The sequence below is a fragment of the Macrobrachium nipponense genome, chromosome 45, assembly GCF_015104395.2.
Source record: "Macrobrachium nipponense isolate FS-2020 chromosome 45, ASM1510439v2, whole genome shotgun sequence".
Classification (NCBI taxonomy): Eukaryota; Metazoa; Arthropoda; class Malacostraca; order Decapoda; family Palaemonidae; genus Macrobrachium; species Macrobrachium nipponense.
The window spans coordinates 29,556,009-29,562,879 of record NC_061105.1 but is presented as its reverse complement, the minus strand read 5'-3'; positions in this window follow the sequence as shown (position 1 = coordinate 29,562,879).

The window sequence follows — 6,871 nt, the reverse complement described above, 5'->3', positions numbered from 1 at the left end:
GCATGCATGTCGTTTTTGTGTACACTCATTATTATTATTATTATTATTATTATTATTATTATTATTATTATTATTATTATTATTATTATTATTATTATTATTATTATTATTATTATCCTCGCACTCATGTGAAACCTATCCAGATGTTGGTGAATTACTGAGCAAATAATAATAATAATAATAATAATAATAATAATAATAATAATAATAATAATAATAATAATAATAATAATAATAATATTGTAATAGTGTTGTCGATCACTTTAAATGATCCGTATGTAATTCACAAACACGGGCATCCGTTCATACTTAAAATGAAGTATATTTATTGATATCCTGTTGTATGTATTATTTGGATACGTTGCCATACTTCTTCTTCCCTTTCTTTCGTATACATTTATACAGTATATGTGTCCATAAATATTAAGACACGATTTTTTCAATAACCAATTCACTATATCTTGGGAATATCTTACACCCAAGGGAAATAAGGGAAATTATTTATGAAAGGTGCATTTGTCACCAGTAGGATTCGAACTGCCGCCTGGTTCAGAAACAGCGAAAGACCAGCGACTTTGACCATAGTCTTCATTGATCATAGTCGCTGTACTTGTAGTGTTTCCCAATCAGGTAGGTGGTAGTTCGAATCCCATTTGTGACGAAGCATTTGCCGCTTATAATTCCCCTTGGGCTTAAGTTGTTCCCAAGGTACAGTGAATTGGATTTTCAACGAAATTTTGACGATTAATATTTGTGAATATAAAAATGTCCTGGCTTATGCGACAAAATTCATGTCTGTAATACAACATAGTCCGGAAAATAATTTATTAAATTCATTTGCGTAACTGTATATGTATATATATATATGTGTGTGTGTGTGTGGTGTGTAAGATGAAAACCAAGGGTTTTCCTCCATCCCTTGATCACAGTAAATGATGATTAATGGGTATTGCGAATTTATGTCTCGGTCTTGAGAACCGCGGAAGGAGAGCAGAGGGAGCTAAAAGTATGTTTTTGTTTATGATTCACAGAATTTCCTTGAAAATAATTGTGTTGGATAAAAGCGTATGACGGAAATTCCACCCAACCCCTCCTCGACTGAGAATGACTCTGGGAACTATGGATTTTCACTTGTCTTGTTTCCGGTTGGTGTTTGTTTGTGTGTCACTTGTTTTTATGATTTTTTATTTTTGTTTAATTTTTAACTTGTGTTCCTTTGTTGTGCTTGTTTTTTTGTTTCATAATTGAGTGGAGGTTTTGTGGTTTAGAAGACAACCCTTAATGTTATTGTCTTTCAAAGGTTGTTAGAAAGAATTTGGCTTTTTAATACCAATACTTCAAACGAAATTTTGTCTAGCGAAACAGAGAATGTTTCCTTTATTTGAGAAAAGAGAAAATACTGTAAAGCCTTACTGAGGAGGCTTAGATAAACTGAAGTATGATAAATCATGTCTTAGTTCGTATTTACAATGGAATCCCATTTTCTTTGTATACAATTCAATTTATTTTATAAACACAAATTATAATCCTTTAGGCTAAGCAAATCAAAATAAACAGCGAAGAAGGAATCATAGTGACACAAACCCTCATAGAAAGACAAAACAAAATAAAACACTACTATACTTGGAGAAGAAAACCCCAATTTCACTGAGCGATTTATGATAAGGGGTTATTCTTACCACGCTACGCCGCATTCCATTCTGTTTGCCTCACCTGACTGGCGCTCCCCAACGACGAATTTTTCGGAACATTTTTCGACACACTCATTTTTGAGTCTGTGAGAAACCCTAGCTTGCCTCAGTGTCAGGCAAGAAGCCAAAGGTCATTAACGTATGTGAGAAATGCAAGAGTAACTTTCCTTCTCCTGTGCTTACAAGCAGCACTGAATTGCTTTTAAACACTGATATTCTAAGTGAGCTTCATTATTATATCAAAGATGTCTCCTGAAGATTTAGGTTCATGGGTTGCATGGTACCAATTTGGTGGGAGTCTCCTGAGTTTCGAGTTGTTTGAACCACCAAAGCAGCTGCCCCCACTCATACGCTCTGTTCCTTGCTTTCCATTGATCTGTTGAAGGTATTCTGCTCTGTGATTTCCTTATTCGTGAGGGTTTTATATTCAGTGGACACTTGCTATACAAGCTCACTCAATTTAAAGTGTTTTTTTTTTTTTGTGAAGTATCTTAGTAATAATAATAATAATAATAATAACAATAGTAGTAGTAGAAGTAGGGAAAAACTCTCTATCGCGAGAGTATAAATAATGTTCTAAAGGGTCCACAATAATACAAAGTGTTAAGAGTCCGTGTATAATTTTTAAGACTACTAAAAGCTTTCGAACCTTTCCCTGGGTTCATCTTCAGTGATTTTGGACTGAAGATGAACCCAGGGAAGGGTTCGAAAGCTTTTTGTAAAGTCTTAAAAATGATACACGGTCTCTTAACACTTTTTATTATTGTGGACCCCTTAGAACAAAATAATAATAACATAATAATAATAATAATAATAATAATAATAATAATAATAATAATAATAATAATAATAATAATAATAATAATAATAATAATAATAATACTATGTCAAAGCCTATAGAAAGACGAAAAGAACGATGGTATTATTTAGTTCTTAGGATTGAATGAGCACAATATTACTTCTTCCCATCCACCCATAAACAAACACTGATATTCTGGCGTTAAGTGGTTTTGAAAGAATGCCTTCAGGAGTATTCTTAGAAAGTGGGAAGTTTTCTGGAATCATTATTTGAAGGAAAAAGGTTAAGAGTTTCTGAAAAAACAGTAATGTCAAAGTTGAAGGTGACGGAAGAGAAAAGAAAGACGTATTTCACATTAGATTCGGTTTCCGAAAGAGTTTTTGTTGCTGAAAATGGAAGTGGAAAGTGAGATGGCACATATGGTTTTCATAATAATGGTAAAAGCGGGGATAACAATGACGATAAAAAAGGAAAGTGATACTTGTTAAAGGAAAATAGAGGTTATATTTTTGAAGGTCAAAAATACAAGGTTGCAAGCACTTGGCGATTTGAGATTAACTTTCCGTTAATACTGACGATAATAGCAGTACTGTAATAATACCTTAACGGTAATTATTATATATGTATGTATAACTGGATCACGAAAGTTAGGAACGTGATAAATCCATAAATAAAGGTATATGTCACGAGGGAAAATAAACAACGAAGTATCCGCGCGATCTTTCGACGTTCAAACGTCCTTTACGTTTGAACGTCGAAAGATCTCGCGGATACTCCGTAGTTTATTTTCCCTCGTGGCATATACCGTTATTTATGGATTTATCACGTTCCTAACTTTCGTGATCCAGTTATACATACATACATACATACATATATATATATATATATATATATATTATATATATATATATACATATATATATATATATATATATATATATATATGTATCTATATATACATACATACTATATATATATATATATATATATATATATATATATATATATATATATATATGTATATATATACATATATATATACATATATATATATATATATATATATATGTGTGTGTGTGTGTGTGTGTGTGTGTGTGTGTGTATGTATATATACATACATATATATATATATATATATATATATATATATATATATGTGTGTGTGTGTGTGTGTGTGTGTACTGTATGATTGGGGCATTTAGAACGCCGAAGATTCGCCAGGAATAAAACAGCAAACAGCCAGGGTAACATCCTATGTCTTTATTTGGCAAGAATAGAAATTAAGAATCGAGTTAGTTAAAAAAAAAAATATGTATATTTATATAATTATGTAATCATGTATGTGTATTACTAAAATTATAAGCTGAATTAATATATATAGATATATGATATAACATTCTCTTCCACATCTGTACCGCCAAGCAATGCTGAATTATGTTCAATGCAACTTTCCCTCTGATGCTTAGGTTAAGGTAATGTTAGCGTATTTCATGAAAAGAACGATGTTGATATTAAAGTTTGATATACTGCAGAGGAATATACATGTAGTAGATGAAAAACTAACTGGACTAACCCTACTTGAAAGGTGAAGAATATCCAGAACTTCTACACAGACATAAACCAAAAGTGTCACAACAAAAGGAATTAAGCAAACACTCTCATAGATGTATTCAGCAAACAAACAAACACTCAGAAAAAGACATTTATCAACAAAGATCGCTCCGAGCCAAGAGATCCCCATTCACCACACAAGTCCCAGTTGAGCCCAGGTTAGGTTACACCTGTAATCAAGCATCATTGACCTTCAGTAACAATGGAGGATTGGCGATAATGGAATTTTTGCAACAAATGGTGCATATTCAAACCACAGGTCGTTGCTACACGCCATATTACATTTTATTCTCTAATTTTCTGTATAATGACGATCTCTGGGGGCAAGTACGTTGGCAGTATTCTTCCTGATTTGTGTAAATGTTAGAAAGGTATGATGTTTTCACCAGGAAGCTAGATCCTTGGCTTTGTCCTTTCAGACAGTTGTATACACACACACACACACACACACCGTAAGGCAACTGGACGATAGTATTGGAAAAATACTCAAATATGAAATTTGCAATCTGCGCCCACGGCAAATCGCCGTTGCACAAACAACCTTGCATTAGCGTAAACTGTGGCTTTGTCAACTAGTACGTCATCGTTTGTATGCGTTTCTGCTTCAACTCCATCACCGTTGCAGATACCGTTTTGGCTTTCGTCAAAAAACTCGAAAATGGATGAACGAATTTAAAGGACGGAGGGTCCGCATCATCGCTGGCCGACTTACTGAGTAGAAAGCTTTGGGCTGCTAGTTCATGCATAAGCTATTCGTGCCAGGGCAGTGAATATTCGCCGTTACAAATCTGTTATGATACATCTCCGACAGCAGAAGGTTGTGCTTTCACTCGTGTGTGTTTGTAGTTCGCTGCCTGTCTTCAAGAAAGTTACTGGTGAATTTCAATATAAGAAAAATTCGAGATCTAAGGTAGACTTATTGTTTTGTAGAGGCATTCGCTCATCGGATAGATGCTTCCTTCCTTTTCTGTTTTGTGGTAAAAGATTTGGTTTGTTTTTTGTTTCTAGTGAATCATTTTCGGTCGACTCTCATTATTACTTTTAAACCTATTCCGTTTATATGGTGTTCTAATGACACTGATTTAATACTCTTCAGTAATCAGCAGTTAGTAAAACACATTCAAGAAAGGTATGACAAGAAATATCAAGTTTCTAAGACTGGTATTCAAGGTTACGACGAATTCTTGCGTAAACTTCACATTTTGGCATAAGTAACTTTCATCTTATCCATATATTATTTTTCTCTGCATCTTTAGTACTTGAGCTGATTATGAACAGTCCCCGCCTGTACTTAATAGCTGTTGATATTGTGCTTTGTGCATCCAAGGATATTGAACATCTCTGAAAAAGCAATTTTATTTTATTATTTTTATAACTATTATTATTATTATTATTATTATTATTATTATTATTATTATTATTATTATTATTACAAAACTCATAGGTGTAATATGTTCAAATTCACGGTCTTCTTTATTGAATGAACGTTGATGAAACCATTGCCACTCCATTGGGACGCTGAAGATGAGTGAAATTGAACTATACTCTTCCTTCAATTATTATTACTACTACTACTACTACTACTACTACTACTACTACTACTACTACTACTACTACTACTACTATTATTATTATTATTATTATTATTATTATTATTATTATTATTATTATTTTTTTTTTTTTTTTTTTTTTTTTTTTTTTTTTTTGCTCTATCACAGTCCTCCAATTCGACTGGGTGGTATTTATAGTGTGGGGTTCCGGGTTGCATCCTGCCTCCTTAGGAGTCCATCACTCTTCTTACTATGTGTGCCGTTTCTAGGATCACACTCTTCTGCATGAGTCCTGGAGCTACTTCAGCCTCTAGTTTTTCTAGATTCCTTTTCAGGGATCTTGGGATCGTGCCTAGTGCTCCTATGATTATGGGTACGATTTCCACTGGCATATCCCATATCCTTCTTATTTCTATTTTCAGATCTTGATACTTATCCATTTTTTTCCCTCTCTTTCTCTTCAACTCTGGTGTCCCATGGTATTGCGACATCAATGAGTGATACTTTCTTCTTGACTTTGTCAATCAACGTCACGTCTGGTCTGTTTGCACGTATCACCCATATCCGTTCTGATACCATAGTCCCAGAGGATCTTTGCGTGATCGTTTTCTATCACTCCTTCAGGTTGGTGCTCGTACCACTTATTACTGCAAGGTAGCTGATGTTTCTTGCACAAGCTCCAGTGGAGGGCTTTTGCCACTGAATCATGCCTCTTTTTGTACTGGTTCTGTGCAAGTGCCGGGCATTCACTTGCTATGTGGTTTATGGTTTCATTTTTCGTATTGCACTTCCTACATATGGGAGAGATGTTATTTCCGTCTATCGTACTTTGAACATATCTGGTTCTTAGGGCCTGATCTTGTGCCGCTGTTATCATTCCTTCAGTTTCCTTCTTTAGCTCTCCCCTCTGTAGCCATTGCCAATTGTCATCGCTGGCTAGTTCTTTAGTCTGTCTCATGTATTGCCCGTGCATTGGTTTGTTGTGCCAGTCCTCTGTTCTTTCTGTCTTTCTCCTGTCTCTGTATATTTCTGGGTCTTCGTCTACTTTTATTAGTCCTTCTTCCCATACACTCTTTAGCCACTCGTCTTCACTGGTTTTTAGATATTGCCCCAGTGCTCTGTTTTCGATGTTAACGCAGTCCTCTATACTTAGTAGTCCTCTCCCTCCTTCCTTTCGTGTTATGTATAGTCTGTCCGTATTTGCTCTTGGGTGTAGTGCT